The sequence below is a fragment of the Phocoena sinus genome, chromosome X (assembly GCF_008692025.1).
Source record: "Phocoena sinus isolate mPhoSin1 chromosome X, mPhoSin1.pri, whole genome shotgun sequence".
Lineage (NCBI taxonomy): Eukaryota > Metazoa > Chordata > Mammalia > Artiodactyla > Phocoenidae > Phocoena > Phocoena sinus.
The window spans coordinates 55467087-55491757 of record NC_045784.1 but is presented as its reverse complement, the minus strand read 5'-3'; positions in this window follow the sequence as shown (position 1 = coordinate 55491757).

Genomic DNA, 24671 nt, shown 5'->3' with positions numbered 1-24671 from the left:
ACAAATTTGGAAAATAAAAATACAGAAAGAGAAAACAAATAACACCTTTGATAATACTGCTCAAAGATAACCAAATTTTGTATAATATCCTCCATGTTGATCTATGTATTTATACATACACATATTTATCTATACGTATATTTATATTTAGTCTGTGTATTATGGATATATGGGTACAATTATATATTTATGAATATATATTTATTTAGTAACTTGAGATCACACTATGAAATACTGTGATTTATTTCATGAGTATTGTAAGCATTTTCCCCATGGTATAAAATGTTCAAATATATTATTTTAATGGCCTTATAAAAATCCATTTGGATATACCATAATTTAATTAACCAGTCTATTTTAAGGATTTAGATGATTTTATATTTTCTGCTATTAAAAATAATTCCATGATAGCATGATGAATCCATTTGTATAGAAATATGTATTATAGTTTTTTCTTCTATGGAATAAATTCCTAAAATGTGATTTACTAAGTCAAAGGATTTAAGCATTTTAAAAACAATTACTATTACAGACTTACTTTCCCGAAAAATTTTACAGATTTACATAATGACCAGTAGTGATATAGAATTGGCACTCATTTTACTAAAAAACGGGTTGCTCTTAGGACAATATATCTGCCAACTCTGCTAAAATACATTCTTCCCAAGCTAAGTTAGGACCAATTAGAAGCCAACTTTCTGTTTATGACACTGTCAGCAGTATTTTGACTATTAACTGGGGCTGAAATGGGAAGATGTAGTTTACAAAAAGTAATGTAGGGGACCTTCAAGATGACAGAGGAGTAAGGCATGGAGATCACCTTCCTCCCCAAAAATACATCTACATGTGGAACTATTCCTACAGAACACCTACTGAAGGTTGGCAGAAGACCTCAGATTTCCCTAAAGGCAAGAAACTCTCCCACATCCCTGGGCATGGCAAAAGAAAAACAAGACCCTAAAGAGTAGGATGGGACCCGCACCTCTGGTAGGGAGTTGTGAAGAAGGAAAAGTTTCCACACAATAGGAATCCCTTCACTGGTAGAGATGGGGGTGGCAGGGGGAAGCTTCAGAGCCAAGGAGGAGAGCACAATAACAGGGGTGCAGAGGGCAAAGCGGAGAGATTCCCACAGAGAGGATCAGTGCTGACCAGTACTCACCAGCCTGAGAGGCTTGTCTGTTCACCCACTGGGGTGGGTGGGAGTTGAGAGCTGAGGCTAAGGCTTCAGAGGTCAGAACCTAGGGAGAGGACTGGGATGGGATGAGTGAACAAAGCCTGAAGGGGTCTAGTGTGCCACAGCTAGCCGGGAGAGAGTCCAGGAAAATGTATGGACCTGCCAAAGAGGCAGGAGACCATTGTTTTGGGGTGCATGGTGAGAGGGGATTCAGAGCACCGCCTAAACGAGCTCCAGAGATGGGCGTGAGCCATGGCTATCAGTGCAAACATGAGAGACAGGCATGAAACGCTAATGCTGCTGCTGGAGTCACCAAGAACCCTGTGTGAAAACACAGGTCACTGTCCACACCTGCCCTCCTGGGAGCCTCTACAGCCTGCCATTGCCAGGGTCCCATGATCAAGGGATAACTTCCCCGGGAGAACACATGGCATGCCTCAGGCTGCTGCAATGTCAAATCGAAGTCTGCTGCCACAGGCTCATGCTGCATTCCATACCCCTCCCTTCCCCGAACCTGAGTAAGCCAAAACTCCCTAATCAGCTGCTATATTAACCTCACCCTGTCTGGGCAGGGAAGAGACGCCCTCAGGTGACTTACACACAGAGACGAGGCCAAATCCAAAACAGAACAAAGAAGAGAAAAGGAAATTACTCCCAGCAGCCTCAGGAGGAGCAGATTAAACCTCCACAATCAAGTTGATTAACCCTGCCTCTGTGGAATACCTGAATAGACAATGAATCATCCCAAAATTTAGGTGGTGGACTTTGGGAGTAACTGTAGACTTGGGGTTTGCTTTCTGCAGCTAATTTTTCTTTGGTTTTAGGTTTACCTTAGCTTAGTATTTAAAGCTTATTATCATTGGTAGATTTGCTTACTGATTTGTTTGTGATCTTCCTTTTTTTAATTTGTTTTTCCTTTTTCTTTTTTTTGTGAGGGTCTATCTGTATGCTTTTTCATGTGATTTGTCTATATAGCTTTGCATTTACCATTTATCCTAGGATGCAGTTTGTCTTGTTTTTTTGGTATTTTTTATATACTTTAGCATTTGTTATCAGTGGTGGATTTGTTTTCAGCATTGCTCTCAACTTCCTTTCTCTCTTTTATAATTATTTTTTATTTTTATTAATTTTTTAAATTTAATAATTTTATTTATAATACTTTATTTCAGTTTATTGTTTCTTCCTTCCTTCTTTTATTTTCTTTCTTTCTTTCCTTCTTTCTTTCTTTCTTTCTTTCTTTTATACCTTTTATCCTGAGCCGTATGGCTGACAGGGTATTGGTGCTCAGGCCGGGTATCAGGCCTGAGACTCTGAGGTGGGAGAGCCCACTTCAGGACATTGGTCCACCAGGGACCTCCAAGCCCCATGTAATATAAAGCAGTGAAAGCTCTCCCAGAGATCTCCATCTCAATGCTAAGACCCAGCTCCATTCAATCACCAGCAAGCTACAGTGCTGGACACCCTATGCCAACAACTAACAAGATAGGAACACAAACCCACCCATTAGTATAGAGGTTGTCTAAAATCATAATAAATTCAATGACACCCCAAATCACAACACCAGAGGTGGTCCTGCCTACCAGAAAGGCAAGATCCAGCCTCATCCACCAGAACACAGACACCACTCCCCTCCACCAAGAAGCCTACAAAGCTCATTAAATCAAGCTTACCCACTGGGGGCAGACACCAAAAACAAAGGGAGCTACAAACATGCAAGCTGCAAAAAAGAGAACCTAAACACAGTAACGTAAGGAAAATGAAAAGACAAAGAAACACACAGCAGATGAAGGAGCAAGGTAAAAACCAGCCAGACCAAACAAATGAAGTGTGAAGTGTAAATAGGCACTCTACCTGAAAAAGAATTCAGAGTAATGATAGTAAAGATGATCCAAAATCTTGGGAAAAAATTGAGAAAATACAAGAAATGTTTAACAAGGACATAGAGGAGCTAAAGAGCTAACAAACAGTAATGAACAACACAATAAATGAAATTTAGAATTCTCTAGAAGGAATCAACAGCAGAATAAATGAGAGAGAAGAAAGGATAAGTGTCCTGGAAGATAAAATAGTGGAAATAACTATCACAGGGAAGAATAGAGGAAAAAGAAAGAAAAGAATGGAGGACAGTCTCAGGGACCTCTGGGACAACATTAAAAACACAAACACATGAATTATAGGGGTCTCAGAAGAAGAAGAGAAAAATAACGGGACTGAGAAAATATTTGAAGAGATTAGAGTTGAAAACTTCCCTAATATGGGAAAGGAAATTGTCAATCAAATCCAAGAAATGCAGAGAGTCCCATACAGGGTAACTCGAAGGAGAAACATGCCAAGACACATATTAACGAAACTAACAAAAATTAAGTACAAAGAAAAAATATTAAAAGCAGCAAAGGAAAAAGAACAAATTGCATATAAGGGAATTCCCATAATGTTAACAACTGTTCTTTCAGCAGAAACTGCAAGCCAGAAGGGAGTGGCAGGAAATATTCAAAGTGATGAAAGGGAGAAATCTACAACCAAGATTACTCTACCCAGCAAGGATCTCATTCAGATTCGAAAGAGAAGTTAAAACCGTTACAGCCAAGTAAAAGCTAAGAGAATTCAGCACCAACAAACCAGTTTTACAAAAAAAGGCTAAAGGAACTTCTCTAAGCAAAAAACACAAGAGAAAGAAAAGATCTACAATAACAAACTAAAAACAATTAAGAAAATGGTAATAGGAACATATTTATTGATAATTACCTTAAAGGTAAATGTATTAAATGCTCCAACTTAAGACATAACCTGGCTTAATGGATAACACAACAACACCCATATATATGCTGTCTACAACAGACCCACTTCAGACCTAGGGACACATACAGACTGAAAGTGAGGGGATGGAAAAAGATACTCCATGCAAATGGAAGACAAAAGAAAGCTGTAGTAGCAGTTCTCATATCAGACAAAATAGACTTCAAAACAAAGACTGTTACAAGTAATCAATAATGACACTACATAATGATCAAGAGATAAATCCAAGAAGAAGATGTAACAACTGTAAATATTTATGCACCCAAAATAGGAGCACCTCAATATATAACGCAAATGCTAACAGCAATAAAAGGGGAAATCAACAGTAACATAATAATGGTAGGGGACTTTAACACCCCACTTTCACCAGTGGACAGATCATCCAAAATGAAAATAAATAAGGAAACACAAGCTTTAAATGATACATTAAACATTATGGACTTACTTGATATTTATAGGACATTCCATGCAAAAACAACAGAATACACATTCTTCTCAAGCACTCATGGAACATTCTCCAGGATAGATCATATCTTGGGTCACAAATCAAGCCTTTATAAATTTAAGAAAATCAAAATCATATTAAGTATATTTTCTGACCACAACGCTATGAGACTAGTTACCAAATACAGGAAAAGATCTGTAAAAAATACAAACACATGGAGGCTAAACAATACACTACTAAATAACCAAGAGACAACTGAAGAAATCGAAGAGGAAATTTAAAAATTCCTAGAAAAAAGTGACAGTGAAAACACGATGACCCAAAACCTATGGGATGCAGCAGAAGCATTTCTAAGAGAGAAGTTTATAGCAATACAACTCTACCTCAAGAAACAAGAAACATCTCAAATGAACAACCTAAGCTTATACCTAAAGCAATTAGAGAAAGAAGAACAAAAACCCACCAAACTTAGCAGAAGGAAATAAATCATAAAGATCCAATCAGAAATAAATGAAAAAGAAGGAAAACAGTAGCTAAGATCAATAAAACTAAAAGCTGGTTCTTTGAGAAGATAAAAAAATTGACAAAAAATAGCCAGACTCATCAAGAAAAAAAGGGAGAAGAGAATACAATAGAATTAGAAATGAAAAATAAGAAGTAACAACAAACACTGCAGAAATACAAAGGATCATGAGAGATCACTGCAAGCAACTATATGCCGATAAAATGGACAACGTGGAAGAAATGGAAAAATTCTTAGAAAAGCACAACCGTCTCAAACTGAACCAGGAAGAAATAAAAAATATAAACAGACCAATTACAGCATTGAAATTGAGAGTGTGATTAAAAATCTTCCAACAAACGAAAGCCCAGGACCAGATGGCTTCCCAGGCGAATTCTATCAAACAATTAGAGAAGAGGTAAAACCTATCCTTCTCAAACACTTCCAAAATACAGCAGAGGGAGGAACACTCCTAAACACATTTTATGCGGCCAACATCAACTTGATACCAAAACAACACAAAGATGTCACAAAAAAAGAAAACCATAGGCTAATATCACTGATGAACATAGATGCAAAAATCCTCAACAAAATACTAGCAAACAGAATCCAATAGCATATTAAAGGGATCATACATCATGATCAAGTGGGGTTTATCACAGGAATGCAAGGATTCTTCAATATACATGAATCAATCAATGCAATACACCATATTAACAAACTGAAGGTTAAAAACCATATGATAATCACAATTGATGCAGAAAAAGCTTTTGACAAAATTCAACACCCACTTATGATAAAAACCCTCCAAAAAGTAGTCATGGACTGAAATTTCCTCAACATAATAAAGGCCATATATTAAAAACACAAAACCAATATCGTTCTCAATGGTGAAAAACAGAAATCATTTCCACTAATATCAGGAACAAGACAAGCTTACCCACTCGTAACACTATTTTTGAACATAGTTTTGGAAGTTTTAACCACAGCAATCAGAGACAAAAAAGAAATAAAAGGAATCCAAATCCGAAAACAAGAAGTAAAACTGTCAGTTTGTAGAATACATGATGCTATACAAAGAGAATCCTCATGATGCTACCAGAAATCTACTATAGCTAATCAATGAATTTGGTAAAGTAGCAGGACACAAAGTTAATACACAGAAATCTCTTGCATTACTATACACCAAAGATAAAACATCTGAAGGAAAAGTAAGGAAACACTCCCATTTACTATTGCAACAAAAAGAATAAAATGCCTAGGAATAAACCTACCTTAGACGGCAAAAGACCTGTATACACAAAATTGTAAGACACTGATGAAAGAAATGAAAGATGATACAAAGGGATGGAGAGATATACCATGTTCTTGGACTGGAAGAATCAACACTGTGAAAGTGACTCTACTACCCAAAGCAACCTACAGATTCAATGCAATGCCTATCAAACAATGACTGGCATTTTTCACAGAACTAGAACAAAAAATTTCACAATTTGTATGGAAACACAAAATGCCCTGAATAGCCAAAGCAATAATGTGAAAGAAAAACTGAGCTGGGGGAATCAGGCTCCTGGATTTCATAGTATACTACAAATCTACAGTAATCAAGACAGTATGGTACTGGCACAAAAACATAAATATAGAGGAATGGAACAAGATAGAAAGCCCAGAGATAAACCCACACACATATGGTCACCTTAGTTTTGATAAAGTTGGCAAGAATACACAATGGAGAAAAGATAGCCTCTTCAATAAGTGGTGCTGGGAAAACTGGACAGCTACATGTTAAAGACTGAAATTAGAACACTTCCTAACACCATACACAAAAATAAACTCAAAACGGATTAAAGGCCTAAATGTAAGGTCAGACACTATAAAACTCTTAGAGGAAATCATAGTCAGAACACTCTATTACATAAATCACAGCAACATCCTTTTTGACTTACCTCATGGAGAAATGGAAATAAAAACAAAAATAAATAAATGGGACCTAATGAAACTTAAAAGCTTTAGCACAGCAAAGGAAACCATAAACAAGATGAAAAAGCAACCCTCAGAATGGGAGAAAATATTTGCAAATGAAGCAACTTACAAAGGATTAATGTCCAAAATTTACAAGCAGCTCATGCAGCTCAAGAGCAAAATAACAACCCAATCCAAAAATAGGCAGAAGACCTAAGTAGACATTTCTACAAGGGTATGCTGATAGCCAACAAACACATGAAAGAATGCTCAACATCACTAATCATTAGAGAAATGCAAATCAAAACTACAATGAGGTATCACCTCACACCAGTCAGCATGACCATCATCAAAAAATCTACAAACAATAAATGCTGGAGAGGCTGTGGATAAAAGGGAAACCTCTTACACTCTTGGTGGGAATATAAATTGATGCAGCCACTATGGATAACAGTATGGAGGTTCCTTAAAAAATTAAAAGTAGAAGTATCATACGTCCCAGCAATCCTACTTCTGGGTATATTCCCTGAGACAACCATAATTCAAAAATAGTCATGTACCACAACATTCATTGTGACACTATATGCAATAGCCAGGACATAGAAGCAACCTAAGTGTCCATCGACAGATGAATGGATAAAGAAGATGTAGCACATATATACAATGGAATATTACTCAGCCATAAAAAGAAATGAAATTGAGTTATTTGTAGTGAGGGGTATGGATCTAGAGTCTGTCATACAGAGTGAAATAAATCAAAAAGAGAAAAACAAATACCATGTGCTAACACATACATATGGAATATAAAAAAAGTTTCTGAAGAACCTATGGGCAGGACAGGAGTAAAGACGCAGATGTAGAGAATGTATTTGAGGACACAGAGAGGGGAAAGTGTAAGCTACGATGAAGTGAGAGAGTGGCAGGGACATATATACACTATCAAATGCAAAATAGATAGCTAGTGGGATGCAGCCACAGAGCACAGGGAGATCAGCTCCGTGATTTGTGTCCCTCTAGATGGGTGGGATAAGAAGGGTGGGAGGCAGATGCAAGAGGGAGGAAATATGGGGATATATGTATACATAGAGCTGATTTGCTTTGTTATACAGCAGTAACTAACACAACATTGTAAAGCAATTATTCTCCAATAAAGATATTAAAAAGAAATAACGTAAGGTAATAAGGCCTTTTTTAAGTTTTTTTTTTTTTTTTGCTGGAAACAGATATAGTCATACAGTTAACAATTTCTTTTGCTGTCGTTGACTTTCTGAAAAGGAGCGTGTGTGTGTGTGTGTGTGTGTGTGTGTGTAATATTAAGAAATATTTTTAAATGATTTAAAATTCTAAATGTATGCTTATTATTGAAATTTATAAAGTTCAAACTTTAAGTAAATATACAAAATATTAATGATTATTCTGGGAGATGGCATTGTGGGTAATAATTTCATTTTCTTTATACTTTTCATACTTTTGCATAGAAATAAGACTTACAGAACAATATATTTAGCTTGATCCTACTTAAGTAAAATGTTTTTTCTGTTTGTTTTTACTTATAAATTTCAGTGTATACATTTTTATATTATTTAATTAGTTTACACTGAAAATGTGTCATTTTTCCAACATAATAAATTCAATTGTCTTTTAGAGAAGAAAACACTTAGGGGATTATATAATGCATACAATTTTGTATCTTTTGACACAGTATTGTTTTGTAGGCATTTTCACATGACATTATTTTTAAGGGCATTTTTAATGTTTATATAATATTCTGTTATGTAAATAGAACATAGGTGACTTAATCATTTTGAACATCTGGGTTCTGTCAAATGTTTTAAACAAATGAAGAAAAATGTAATCTTAAAGTTACACTATGCTGTCATGCTTTTTGTAAAATGTATAATCACTTTATTTCTAATTCATGTGTTTGATTATTTTCTTTTTCAATATGCACTGTTTAATTTTATAAAATGAAGCATGACCAAAATAGACAAAGTGACTAAGCTGGAACTGTATATGGTCATATTTTTCTTTCACTTTTTTATACATTATTTCAAATCATTAATTAATCAGATACCATGAATCCATGTAACAGATAATTGACTCTAGGGCCTTTCTCACTTCCTGATTGCTTTTAATTAAGTCATAATTTGTATCTTCAAGGAAGGTTACTCATCAGAAATGATAGATTAATCTGACATTATGCATATTTTTACTAGTATCCTTTCTTTATTTTCCTACATCTTTACTGGTGTATAATTGGTTTGCAAAGGTGTGTTAGTTTCTGCTTTATAACAAAGTGAATCAGTTATACATGTACATATGTTCCCATATCTCTTCCCTCTTGTGTCACCCTACCCCCTCACCCTCCCGATCGCACCCCTATAGGTGGTCACAAAGCACCGAGTTGATATCCCTGTTCTATGTGGCTACTGCCCACTAGCTATCTATTTTACGTTTGGTAGTGTATATATGTAGATGCCACTTGCTTACTTTGTCACAGCTTACACTTTCCCCTCCCCATATCCTCAAGTCCGTTCTCTAGTAGGTCTGTGTCTTATTTCCTGTCTTACCCTTAGGTTTTTCATGACATTTTTTCCCTTAAATTTCATATAAATGTGTTAGCATACTGTATTTCTCTTCCTCTTTCTGACTTATTTCACCCTGTATGACAGACTCTAGGCCCAGCCACCTCATTACAAATAGCACAATTTCGTTTCTTTTTATGGCTGAGTAACATTCCATTGTATATATGTGCCACATCTTCTTTATCCATTCATCTGATGATGGACACTTAGGTTGCTTCCATGTCCTGGCTATTGTAAACAGAGCTGCAATGAATATTTTGGTACATGACTCATTTTGAATTATGGTTTTCTCAGGGTATATGCCCAGTAGTGGGATTGCTGGGTCATATAGTAGTTCTATTAGTAGTTTTTTAAGGAAGCTACATGCTGATCTCCATAGTGGCTGTACCAATTCACATTCCCACAAGCAGTGCAAGAGTGTTCCCTTTTCTCCACACCCTCTCAAGTATTTATTGTTCGAGATTTTTTGATGATGGCCATTGTCACTGGTGTGAGATGATATCTCATTGTAATTTTGATTTGCATTTCTCTAATGATTAATGATGTTGAACATTCTTTCATGTGTTTGTTGGCAGTCTATATATCTTCTTTGGAGAAATGTCTATTTAGGTCTTCTGCCCATTTTTGGATTTGGGTTGTTTGTTTTTTTGTTATTGAGCTGTATGAGCTGCTTATAAATTTTGGAGATTAATCCTTTGTCAGTTGCTTCATTTACAAATATTTTCTCCCATTGTGAGGGTTGTCTTTTGGTTTTGTTTATAGTTTCCTTTGCTGTGCAAAGGCTTTGAAGTTTCATTAGGTCCCATTGGTTTATTTTTGCTTTTATTTCCATTTCTCTAGGAGGTGAGTGAAAAAGGATCTTCCTGTGATTTATGTCATATAGTGTTCTGCCTATGTTTTCTTCTAAGAGTTTGATAGTTTCTGTCCTTACATTTAGGTCTTTAATCCAATTTGAGCTTATTTTTGTGTATGGTGTTAGGGAGTGATCTAATTTCAAACTTTGACATGTACCTGTCCAGTTTGCCCAGCACCAATTATTGAGGAGGCTGTCCTTTCTACACTGTACATTCCTGCCTCCTTTATCAAAGATTAGATGACCATACGTGCATGGGTTTATCTATGTGCTTTCTATCCTGCTCAATTGATCTATTTTTCTGTTTTTGTGCCAGTACCATCCTCTCTTGATTACTGTAGCTTTGTAGTATAGTCTGAAGTCAGGGAGCCTGACTCCTCCAGATCCGTTTTTCGTTCTCAAGATTGCCTTGGCTATTCAGAGTATTTTGTGTTTCTAAACAAATTTTGAATTTTTTGTTCTAGTTCTGTGAAAAATGCCAGTGGTAGTTGGATAGCGATTGCATTGAATCTGTAGATTGCTTTGGGTAGTAGAGTCATTTTCACAATGTTGATTCTTCCAGTCCAAGAACATGGTATATCTCTCCATCTATTTGTATCATCTTTAATTTCTTTCATCAGTGTCTTATAATTTTCTGCATACAGGTCTTTTGTCTCCTTCCATAGGTTTATTCCTAGATATTTTTTTCTTTTTGTTGAAATGGTAAATGGGAGTGTTTCCTTGATTTCACTTTCAGGTTTTTCATCATTAGTGTATAGGAATTCCAGAGATTTCTGTGCATTAATTTTGTATCCTGCTACGTTACTAAATTCATTCATTAGCTCTAATAGTTTTCTTGTAGCATCTTTAGGATTCTCTATTTATAGTATCATGTCATCTGCAAGCAGTGAAAGCTTTACCTCTTCTTTTCCAATTTGGATTCCTTTTACTTCCTTTTCTTCTTTGATTGCTGTGGCTAAAACTTCCAAAACTATGTTGAATAAGAGTGGTGGGAGTGGGCAACCTTGTCTTGTTCCTGATCTTAGTGGAAATACTTTCAGTTTTTCACCATGGAGGACAATGTTTGCTGTGGGTTTGTTATATATGGCCTGTATTATGTTGAGGGAAGTTCCCTCTATGCCTACTTTCTGCAGGGTTTTTATCATAAATTGGTGTTGAATATTCTCGAAAGCTTTCTCTGCATCTATTGAGATGATCATATGGTTTTTCTCCTTCAATTTGTTAATATGGTGTATCACGTTGATTGATTTGCGTATATTGAAGAATCCTTGCATTCCGGGAATAAAACCCACTTGATCATGGTGTATGATCCTTTTAATGTGCTGTTGGATTCTGTTTGCTAGTATTTTGTTGAGGATTTTTGCATCCATGTTCATCAGTGATCTTGGCCTGTAGTTTTCTTTCTTTGTGACATCCTTGTCTGGTTTTGGTAGCAATGTGATGGTGGCCTCGTAGAAGTAGTTTGGGAGTGTTCCTCCGTCTGCTATATTTTGGAAGAGTTTGAGAAGGATAGGTGTTAGCTCGTCTCTAAATGTTTGATAGAATTCGCCTGTGAAGTCATCTGGTCCTGGGCTTTTGTTTGTTGGAAGATTTTTAATCACAGTTTCAATTTCAGTGCTTGTGATTCGTCTGTTCATATTTTCTACTTCTTCCTGATTCAATCTTGGCAGGTTATGCATTTCTCAGAATTTGTCCATTTCTTCCAGGTTGTCTATTTTATTGGCATAGAATTGCTTGCAGTAATCTCTCATGATCTTTTGTGTTTCTGCAGTGTCAGTTGTTACTTCTCCTTTTTCATTGCTAATTCTATTGATTTGAGTCTTCTTGCTTTCTTTCCTGACGAGTCTGCCTAATGGTTTATCAATTTTGTTTATATTCTCAAGGAACCAGCTTCTAGTTATATTGATTTTGCTATCATTTCCTTCATTTCTTTTTCATTTATTTCTGATCTGATTTTTATGATTTCTTTCCCTCTGCTAACTTTGGGGTTTTTTTGTTCTTCTTTCTCTAATTGCTTTAGGAGGAAGGTTAGGTTGTTTATTTGAGATGTATCCTGTTTCTTAAGGTAGGATTGTATTACTATAAACTTCTCTCTTGTAACTGCTTTTGCTGCATCCCATAGGTTTTGGGTTGTCTTGTCTCCATTGTCATTTGTTTCTATGTAATTTTTTATTTCCTGTTTCTTTTCTTCAGTGATCACTTCGTTATTAGGTAAGGTATTGTTTAGCCTCCATGTGATTGTTTTTTTTTACACATCTTTTCCTGTAATTGATATGTAGTCTCATAGAATTGTGGTCGTAAAAGATACTTGATACAATTTCAATTTTCTTAAATTTACCAAGGCTTGATTTGTGACCCAAGATATGATCTATCCTGGAGAATGTTCCATGAGCCCTTGAGAAAAATGTGTATTCTGTTGTTTTTGGATGGAATGTCGTATAAATATCAATTATGTCTATCTTGTTTAATGTATCATTTAAAGCTTGTGTTTCCTTATTTATTTTCATTTTTGATGATCTATTCATTGGTGAAAGTGGGGTGTTAAAGTCCCCTACTATGAATGTGTTACTGCCGATTTCCCCTTTTATTGCTGTTAGTATTTGCCTTATGTATTGAGGTGCTCCTATGTTGGGTGTGTAAATATTTACAATTGATTTATTTTCTTCTTGGATTAATCCCTTGATCATTATGTAGTGTCCTTCTTTGTCTCTTCTAATAGTCTTTATTTTAAAGTCTATTTTGTCTGATATGAGAATTGCTACTCCAGCTTTCTTTTGGTTTCAATTTGCATGGAATATCTTTTTCCATCCCCTAACTTTCAATCTGTATCTGTCTCTAGGTCTGAAGTGAGTCTCTTGTAGACAGCGTGTACATGGGTCTTGTTTTTATATCCATTCAGCCAATCTGTGTCTTTTGGTGGGAGCATTTATTCCATTTACCTTTAAGGTAATTATCGATATGTATGTTCCTATTCCCATTTTCTTAGTTGTTTTGTGTTCAGGTTCGTTATTGTATGTCTTTTCCTTCTTTTGTGTTTCGTGCCTAGAGAAGTTCCTTGTTCCTTAACATTTTTTGTAAAGCTGCATTGGTGGTGCTGAACTCTCTCAGCATTTGCTTGTCTGTAAAAGTATTAGTTTCTCCATCAAATCTGAATGAGATCCTTGCTGGGTAGAGTAATCTTGGTTCCAGGTTTTTCTAATTCATCACCTTAAATATGTCCTGTCAGTCCCTGTGTTCCTGTCTTGCTATTTTTTTGGCATAGGGTGTCCAGCACTGTAGCTTGCTGGTCAGTGAGTGAAGCTGGGTGCTGGTGTTGAGATAGTTATCTCTGGGAGATTTTCGCCATTTGATATTATGTGGAGCTGGGAGGTCTCTTGTGGACCAGTGTCCTGAAGTTGGCTCTCCCACCTCAGAGACACAGCACTGACTCCTGGCTGCAGCACCAAGAGTGTTTCATCCACACGGCTCAGAATAAAATTGAGAAAAATTAGAAAGAAAGAAAGAAAGAAAGAAAGAAATAGAGAAAGAAAGAATGAATGAATGAATGAAAGAAAGGAAGAAAGAAAGAAAGAAGGGAGGAAGGGAGGGAAGGAGGCTGGAAGGAAGGAAGGAGGAAAGGAAGGAAAGAAAGAAAGAAGGAAGGAAAGAAAGAAAGAAAGAAAGAAAGAAAGAAAGAAAGAAAGAAAGAAGGAAAAAAGATTAAAAAGTTATTAAAATAAAAAATAATTATTAAGAAAAAAAATTTTTAAAGAAAAAAACAAAAACAATAGCAAATAATGGATGGATAGAACCCTAGGAAAAATGGTGGACGCAAAGCTATACAGACAAAATCTCACACAGAAGCATACACATACACACTCACAAAAAAGAACAAAAGGGAAAAAATTATAATTCTTGCTCTCAAAGTCCACCTCCTCAATTTGGGATGATTTGTTGTCTATTCATGTATTCCACAGATGCAGGGTACATCAAGTTGATTGTGGAGCCTTCATCCGCTGCTTCTGAGACTTCTGGGAAAGATTTCCCTTTCTCTTCTTTGTTCTCACAGCTCCTGGGTCTCAGCTTTGGATTTGGCCCAGCCTCTGCATGTAGGTCTCTGGAGGGAATCTGTTCTTTGCCCAGACAGGACAGGGTTAAAGGAACAGCTGCTTCAGGGACTCTGGCTCACTCAGGCTAGGGGGAGGGAGGGGTATGATGTGCGAGGCAAGCCTGCGGTGGCAGAGGCCGGCGTTATGTTGCACCAGCCTGAGACGTGCTGTGGGTTCTCCCAGGGAAGTTGTCCCTGGATCCCGGGACCCTGGCAGTGGTGGGCTGCACAGGCTCCCCGGAAGGGAGGTGTAGATAGTGATCTGTCCTCACACACAGGCTTCTTGGTGGCAGCATCAGCAGCCTTATCATCTGTTGCCCATCTCTGTGGTCTCTGCTTTTAGCTGTGACTCGCGCCTGTCTCTGGAGCTACTTTAAGCAGCACTCTTAATCCCCTCTCCTCGTGCACCAGGAGACAAAGAGGGAAGAAAACGTCTCTTGCCTCTTCAGCAGGTCCAGAATTTTCCCCAGAGTCCCTCCCGGCTAGCCGTGGTGCACTAACCCCCTGCAGGCTGTGTTCACGCTGCCAACCCCAGTCCTCTCCCTTCGTTCTGACCGAAGCCCGAGCTTCAGCTCCCAGCTCCGCCTGCCCCAGTGTGTGATCAGACAAGCCTCTCGGGCTGGTGAGTGCCTGTTGGCACTGATCCTCTTTGCGGGAATCTCTCCACTTTGCCCTCTGTATCCCTGTTGCTGTGCTCTCCTGTGCAGCTCCGAAGCTCCCCCGCTTCCGCCACCCATAGTCTCGCCCCGTGAAGGGTCTTCCTCGTGTGTGGAAACCTTTCCTCCTTCACAGCTCCCTCCCACTGGTGCAGGTCCCGTCCCTATGCTTTTGTCTCTGTTTATTCTTTTTTCTTTTGCCCTACCCAGGTACGTGGGGAATTTCTTGCCTTTTGGGAGGTCTGAGGTCTTCTGCCTGCATTCAGTAGGTGTTCTGTAGGAGATGTTCCACGTGTAGATGTATTTCTGCTGTATCTGTGGGGAGGAAAGTGATCACTGCATCTTACTCTTCCACCATGTTCCCCAATCTCCCCTGGTATCCTTTCTTATTTGTGAAAGCTAGTCAGTTTTGGAAAAAGCATAAACTGAGCTGGATTTTGGGGATTCTGGTCCCACAATAATTTAATTTGTTTCATAAACAGTCCCAAGGGCTCTTGAAAGGCAAAGTCAATGAAAGGCAGCTCCTTCCCCAAGCGCGCACGCGTGTGCACACACACGCATACACACACACAGACACACACACACACACACACAGTACTTCATTAATATTGTTAGGTATTCTGAGGAAATTACTGGTAGCAGTTTTTTTCTAAATCTTAATCCAAGTGGATGATTAAATTTAAGAAAAATAGTACTGATTTTATTTTGTTATAAATTTCATTAAAACTATTAAATTTATAATTTAAGAAATAAAGTGATATATATATGTATGTATATTATTTTATCACCTTTTTAAAAAAACTTTAAAACATCCAAGTAATATATATCTGTAGAAATTTTAGAAGGTAAAAAATAAGCACAAAATATTAAATCTCTTATACCACCAACCGGTGTTAACCACTGGTAAAATTTACAGTATGTTACTTTTTGTATGTGGGTATATTTTTTATAAAATTATGTATTTTATTTTATACTGTTTAGAAATTTGCTTTTTTCACTTAGATAAATATCATGGATCTTTCCATTTAATTAAATATTCTTCTACAGCTTCTTTTTGATGAATGTAAAACATTCATTTGCATTCATGTGCATTTATGTTGTTTCCAATTTTTGAACATTATGTTCAACTATTTAAGTAATAGATTGTAACTAAATCTTTACATATATCCATAATTATTTCCTGTACATTCTATAATTGAAATTTCTAAGTCAAAGACTGAATATTTTATGTCTTTAAATACATATCATTAGAGATTTTAAGACAATTTTAATTTCCATTAATGATATATGGTTGCCTGTTTATCTGAACTCTTGCCAACTTGTCAATACTAGATATTAACAGTTTTAAATAAATCTGTACCAATTTCACAGTCAAAGTATTTTATTTCATTGACATTTTAATTTCTATTTTGTACTGTTTTTTCAAACTTTAATTGTCTAATTTTAAAAATTACCTCTTCAAATCTTTGTCCAATTTTTTTCTAATGGAGTTCTTATCTTTCAATAATTTATGAGAGCTCAATATATGCTAATAAGAGTAGTTTCTAGTTGTATATTCTGAAACTGTATATTTTCCCCATTTTGTATTTGCCTTTTCATTTTATTTATTTTTTTTTTATCTTTTTAAATTATGGAAGTTTATGTTTATATTTTCATTTTTATTGGTCAAATCCATTATATTTTTCTTTATGCTTTCTCTGTTTAGAGTTATATGTTTTTTTTTTGGAGAATATTTTGCTAATAACTTTTGGCTTTATATTTTCTCAAGTCTTTTAAGTTTTTGATTCTTGATGCATTGTTGAATTGTTGCTTTGCTGAAACTTCATTTCTTGGTGAATGACTGTTTTTTGGTTTTCCCTTATTTCTAGAAATGTTCAGAGCTTTTGCACTGTGAATGAGCAAACATTTTCTAAAGAACTACTTCTCAAATACTTCAAACATAACAATATATTGAGCTTCATACAACAGCTTAATGTGTATAAGTATGATTGTTTCATTTCTGCAAGCATTGTTAGAATTGGGATATCACAGAAAAGTTAACTCTTTTATTTAAAACATATGAATACCACTCTGTGTTGGGTAAGGACGTTTAATACAGTCTATCAATAAGACTTTACTAGTTTATTTTACTGATTGTGGTTTCAAACATAACAATTTCCTTTCTGGAAAGCCCTGCTTTAATCTTTGTGAGTTATAGACTCTTAGAAGTGAACATTGCATAAAAGTTTATCAAGTTCAAACCTATTACATTATAGCTAAGGAATGGAACTTAAAGAGATGAAGTGGATTTGCCTCATATCATACAGCTAGTCAACTCAGGTCTGGACACCATTACTTTGATTAAAAATAGATATTTTTACTCTCTCTAATCTTTAGAAATCAATGTCTGAAATAACAGAGATGTGAGCCATACTGCTGCCTTAAAGCCTCTTTTTTCTACAAAAATATTTGTGTAACCATTATGAAAAAGTTGAGAAATACATAAAACTATTTATATATATATATATAAATACACTCTTTTGTAAAATTTGTTTGTTGCATATTTTAACCTAGCGTTGTGTCATAAATGTTTCCTCACACTTAGCATAATATTTTTTTATGTTATGTAATACCATGATCATTATTAAGGCCACTCTTATTTTTACATGCTTTTAAAAATGTACTTCTGTTATTCTGTTTTTCCTTATTTTAGCTAAATGTTCATAATGAACATGAATTTTTATAGTAAAAAGGAAACATTATTTATACAAAATATCTTTGAAATAATACTTTCAGGGCCTCAAAGTGGTAGTGAGATTGTACAATGAACTGCTTTAAATCATTCAGGTTTAGAAGCACAGAAGATTTTAAAATTTATTAACAACATAAACTAGTTTAATTTTAAATATCTGAGATATACCAACCAAAGTCATACTTATTCCTATATGTTTAGTTAAAGGATTTATTCATGAACTCTTAAGTTTAGTTAGTTTTTTCCATTCTTCCTCTTTTAATCTTCCACTTTATCCCTTTACTATTGAATCCATCTCTTGATCATGTCTAGAGACATGATCTGTCTACCTAATTACTTTGAAGAATAGAAAGTTATCTGTCCACTTTCCCATACCATCCCAATTTGGGCTTTTTAGCACTTTAGGGTTTTTTTAGATTTAATTAAACATTCTACAATGTGATTGGCATATATCCAATTAATAGGAATTTACAATAGAAAAAGTTAATTGAATTATTGCTTTTCAATAATATTTCATATTTCTAAACTGAGTTTTAAATTTAGTGTTTATTATTGTGGGTTATAGACAGGTCAATAATATTACATATTTCTAAACTGAGTTTTAAATTTAGTGTTTATTATTGTGGGTTATAAGCAGGAAAATAATATTCTTTACTAGTGTTACAATGAGAAATTACAGTAAATTATTCTTGGTCCATTGTAGGAAAGCAGTTACGCAAGACAAAATAATTATAGTTTAGCCATAAAACCTGGGCAAGAAATTAAAGAACCCTAATAAATACACTGATGCTCTCATAAAAGTTTACCAAATGTTTGTCTCCCTATCAAAATGGAAAGAAAATTCTCTAATAAAGATGTCACAGAATATAACTGCTCATGACATGTATCACTGCTTATTTTAAGTCTACTGCTAAAAGTACATGTATAAATTTTGGTGGCAATATTGTATAATTGATAAAATGTGTAGCTTATATGTTTCTCCATCAGCATACCTCTGTCCTTATTTGTTATGTCTGATTAGTAAGTAGGCAAATATATATAAACACAAAAAGAAGCCTAGCACCAAGGGACATGGAGGACCCAGGACAGGAAGCAACCGCCCTGGCATGAAGGGACAAATATTTTGAACCTAAATGCTTTCTATCAAAAGATAGAAAGGGAAAAATGATGGAGGAAATTTTCGCATATTGAGGTATGACAAGTCATTCTGGCTTATACATGATTTAACTTAAACCAGAATAGCAAATTTCATGGCCTATTAAACATATATTATACACCTGCTTTAACCTTAAAGAAAAGAATACATTAAAAAATCAAAATGGAGTAACTGTGGTTCAGGCACACAAAATAAACTAGGTAGCCATTGTGGGCATGATATTAGACATGTTCCTGTATTACTGAGAACTTGAATTTTCTGAACTGTATCAAAATTAAGGACACCACCAGCTGTTCTCAAAACAATATCTACTAACAACTGCCAACTACAATCTTATGGTCTCAAGGTCTCCTCTTATAACTATGAAACCTTTCTCTTAGTTTAGGAATAGTAGTCAGAAATGAGACAGCTCAAGCAGTAGCCTCCCAGAAGAAGGCACTAGACTCTTTAGCCAGAATAATTCTAGACAATAAAATGGCTTTAAATTATATTTTAGCTGAAAAAAAAATGGAAACATATGCAAAGTGGTAAATAGTTCCTGTTATGTATGTTAACATCCCTGGAAAAGTTGAAACCAAAATAAATAGAATAATTCAAAAGGTGATTTGATTAGAGAATGTACATAAAGAGGACCCACTCCAAAATTTATTTTTCTGGTTGCCATTTGGAATAGGAGAACTCTTTCAGGGAATACTACAAGGGTACATTTTAATCATTATCCTCATTGTAATATGTCTACTAATTTTCAAATGTTTGTCCAGGTGCTATGATGAAGCAATCAAAGTGAGAGGTAATGTTTTCATAATTGACAATATTAATGGTAAGCCTGGGACTCAGAATTCTTTAAAATGAAAGTCAATGACTTTCTCTTTTCTAATCCTTATGTACTGTTGGTGTGAATGTAAATTGGTGCAACCACTAATGAAAACAGTATCGCGATTCCTTAGAAAGTTAAAAATAGAAGTACCATATGATCCAGAAATTTCACTCCTGGGTATTTATATGAAGAAAATGAAAACAATAATTATAAAAGATACATGTACCCCTGTGTTCATTACAGAATTATTTACAATAGCAAAGATATCTATGGAAGCAACCTAAGTATCCATCAACAGATGAATTGTTAAAAAAAACTCACAGCTACAAACACACATCCTGTACTATATTAATTTAAAAAAATATCCTATGAGAAACTGTATGTTTTTAAAGGTTATTAAATTTATTCAGAAGTTTCCCAATCAGAAAATGCTGGTATGACAAACAGTGCATACTATGATAATAATTATTTATAAAAACATTACATTTCCTAATGGTTGAATAATTTTCTGTTTTATAGTCAATTTATAAACAAATTAATCAGCTGATGTTATAGACAAGTTTCAGAAATCTCTACTTTAGAAATGCATTTGGTGAACAGCATTTATTTCTCACAGTTTTGTTTCCTGATAATTCACAGTTGTTAAGGAAAACTGCATTTGCTTATGATCAGCTACTCTCAACTGACTTAGCCTTTTCTTTAGATATTCTTTTTCATTTTCTGTGTCCAACATGTCAATAGGGTTTTTAAAAGTAAGGCAATATATGTTGTATTTATCAAATGTCCTAATGTAGGTTTTCTTCTTCTGGAATTCTATGGGAGCATTTTTATTCCCATGGCAGTTTAGTTTCCTAGACAGACAAGTCTGAATTTCCTTGTTTTGTGTTTTTGTTTTTTTCTAAAGACGCTTCATATAATCCCACCCACCCTGAGAATAAGTCATTGTTCCCTACGACATGCTCCCAAGCACTTGTCCATGCCATTATTCTGGTATTCAGCCTTGTTGTATTAGTTATGAATTTATTTTCCCTCCATGCTAAATTGTTAGCTTCTTACAGACAGAAATTCCATCTTACTGGCCTGTATCTTCTTCATCAATCTTAGCCAACTACCTGAGATGGAGTGAGTGTTCCATAAATGTTGGTTAAGTAGATGAATAATAGGAAAAGTAAAAATTTTAAAGAGGAGTGGCCTTTGGCGTACGTGAGCTTGTTTGATTCTGAATATATTCTAAGTAAGAAGTAAATACATCTTTCTTTTAAAAATATGAGTTCTCAACCTACAAATGGCCAACAGGTACATGAAAAGATGTTCAAGGTCACTCATCTGCAGCAAAATGCAAATCAAAACCACAATGAGATATTGTCTCACACCTGTTAAAATGGCCATTATCAAAAAGACAAGAGATGTCAAGTGTTGGTGAGGATGTGGAGAAAAGGGACCCCTTTGTACAATGTTGATGGAAATGTAAATTAGAGCAACCACTTTGGAAAACAGTATGGTTGTTCCTCAAAAAATTAAAAATATAACTACCACATGATCCAGCAATCCTAGGTCTGGGTATATACTCAAAGAAAATGAAAACAGTATCTCAAAGAGATATCTGAACTCCTATTTGTACATAGGAGTGCAGCATTATTCACAAGAGCCAAAATATGGAAGAAAAACCCGTGTCCCTCAATGATGAATGAATAAAAAAGATGTTACTTATATATATATATATATATATGTTATATGTTTTATATATATATCATGAGAAAGAAAGACATCCTGCACAACATGGACAGACTTTGAAGGCATTATGATAAGTGAAATAAGTCAGATATAGAAAGACAAATAGTTGCATATCACTTACATGAGAAATCTAAAAAAGCCAAACTCATAGAAACAGAGATTAGAATGGGGGTTACTAGGGGCTGGGGGATAAGGGAAAATGGAAGATGTTGATCAAAGAGTACAAACTTCCAGTTATAAGATGAATAGTTCTGGGGATCTAATGTATAGCATAGTGATTATAGTTAATAATACCATATTATACACTTGAATGTTGCTAAGAGAGTAAATCTTAAAAGTTCTCAATACAAAAAAATAGTAATTATGTGACGTGATGGGAGTCCTAGCTAACATTATGGTGGTAATCATTTTGCAATATGTGTTTCAAATCAACACGATGTACACATTAAACTTACACAGTGTTATATGTCAATTATATCTCAATAGAGTTGGAAAAAATAAAAATATGGGTTCTCAATGTGAAAAATAAGAACCCTAAGTTATTAATTTTTATGCTATCCATTCCAGTAGAGGGTGCTATAATTGGAAATGAAATGTTAAATTTCTCATCACATGATGGAGAACTTATTTCAGAAAGTAATTCCTGAAATATGTCTCTCTTTAAAATACATTATGACAACGCCCCCCTATTAATTGGATATAGACTTGCAGCTCTCCATGTTTAACCGCTTTCCTCCTAAATAGGAGGTCAGGTTCAGTTTACCTTAATTATATTTTTTGCTTTGGATATATATGCCAAGAAAACCTCAGGGATGGTTCTCATTTCAAAGCTAATGGTGATTTTCCTATACCAGAAAATTATCATTAAGTTTATTATTTATCTTAGTAAACACCAGCAGGGTCCCTGGACTATGAATACATGCCTTGCATGGAGGACAGATACCATCTAGAAAATGCCCTTTGGGTATTAGTCAGGAAAATATACTTAGGTAAGCTATGCATATAATCATAAAAGGAAACGTGTAAGGTCTACTCAAGAGGGTCCTGACTACCCTTTAGAAGGATAGGATGCAAAAGAAAGGAGACTATAATATGTCTTTTTTTCCATGGCAAAATGTTTTCTTTTTGGAAGGTGTGGAAAATTCAAGATTTTAAAAGCTTTGATGAGTGCCGAGAAGATAGTGGGGCCCATGGTTAAGGGTAAAAAGAGGGAAACCACTAAAAAGTGGGGAAAATATAGTGATCAGCACCTAAAAAATGATAAGGGAAAAGATTCTGTTTTCTTCCCATATCCAATTTAAGTCAGTAAAGGGATTTGAAGATGGTATAATATGGTCTATTTTCTAGCATTTTTATAGGAAGACTTTATTGTTCCAGATTAACCAAGAAATAGAAGCTGATTAAGTCCCAGAAGACAGTTGCCACTACTCAGATGAATTGACATGTGAACGTTCAAAGTCTAATATTCCAAAGAAAGTATTATAAAAATGAGGTTGCTTTTCATTAAAATACAGCTGTAGTTTTTTTCTAACAATGTAAGAAATTCTGAAAGCTAAGAAGATGACACAAAAGCCTAAATATCAGTCATTCTTCAGAATTGTGTTTCAGTATAGGATAAGAAGTTCCCTTATGCTACCTAACAAAGCAGTGATGAGTGATATTTTAAGCCCAAGAAGAGGCTTACTATATACCAAGTATTGCTGCTAGACTACAATGATGTAAGGGATGAGCTTCATATCCCAATCAGGGCGTTTAAAAGCAGTGTTCAAAAACAGAAATAAGACAGAATCTCTCTCGATGTCTTTGGAAGCAACTACCTTCCCGAGGGAAGACACAAAAGGAAAACTAAGCTTCTTAACACATGAGGAAACAGAAATGCTTCAGAAATAGCATTTTTATATATACATATTGTAGCTGACAACTATGGGTATACTTTTATCCTTTACTTGCTTAGTTTCTGTGAACTAAAAATCTGTGTTTGTGTTCGTGAATCCAGATTCCTACATGAGCTTAAAGAAATAGGATTGGTAAACCATATATATTTTCCACAAATAATTCAATACCCCACATTATACTCCTATTGCCATCTTTTTCTGACTCCCTATTGATCAGTATGCTAGACTGCATCTGGAAAGTAGCATTTCTGTTCTTTTCAAATAGTGTATGTTACTGATTGTTATTTTGGCACCTCTGAATTAGTTATACAGTAACAGTTGTGATTTTTCTTACATTAAAAATACATACATAGGGGGGGACCTTGAAGATGGCGGAAGAGTAAGACGCGGAGATCGCCTTCCTCCCCACGGATACACCAGAAATACATCCACACGTGGAACAACTCCTACAGAACTCCTACTGAAGGCTGGCAGAAGACCTCAGACCTCCCAAAAGGCAAGAAACTCCCCACGTAACTGGGTAGGGCAAAAGAAAAAACAGAGACAAAAGAATAAGGAAGGCACCTGCACCAGTGGGAGGGAGCTGTGAAGGAGGAAAAGTTTCCACACACTAGGAAGCCCCTCCGCGGGCGGAGACTGCGGGAGGCAGAGGGGGGAGTTTCGGGACCGCGGAGTAGTGCACAGCGACGGGTGCGGAGGGCAAAGCGGGGAGATTCCTGCACAGACGATCGGTGCCGACCAGCACTCACCAACCCGAGAGGCTTGCTGCTCACCCGCCGGGGCGGGCGGGGCTGCGAGCTGAGGCTCGGGTTTTGGTTTTGGACGGAGCTCAGGGAGAGGACTGGGGTTGGCGGCTTGAACATAGCCTGAAGGGGTTAGTGCACCACGACTAGCCGGGAGGGAGTTCGGGGAAAAGCCTGCACCGGCCGAAGAGGCAAGAGACTTTTTCTTTCCTCTTTGTCTCCTGGTGCGCGAGGAGAGGGGTTTAAGAGCGCTGCTTAAAGGAACTCCAGAGACGGGCGCGAGCCGCGGCTAAAAGCACGAACCCCAGAGACGTGCGCGAGCCGCGGCTGAGGGCGCGAGCCCCCGAGACGGGCGCGAGCCGCGGCTGAAAGCGCAAACCCCAGAGACGGGCGCGAGCCGCGGTTAAAACCGCGGACCCCAGAGACGGGCGGGAGACGCTAAGGCTGCTGCTGCCGCCACCAAGGGGCCTGTGTGCGAGCACAGGTCACTCTCCACACCCCTCTTCCGCGGAGCCTGTGCAGCCCGCCACTGCCA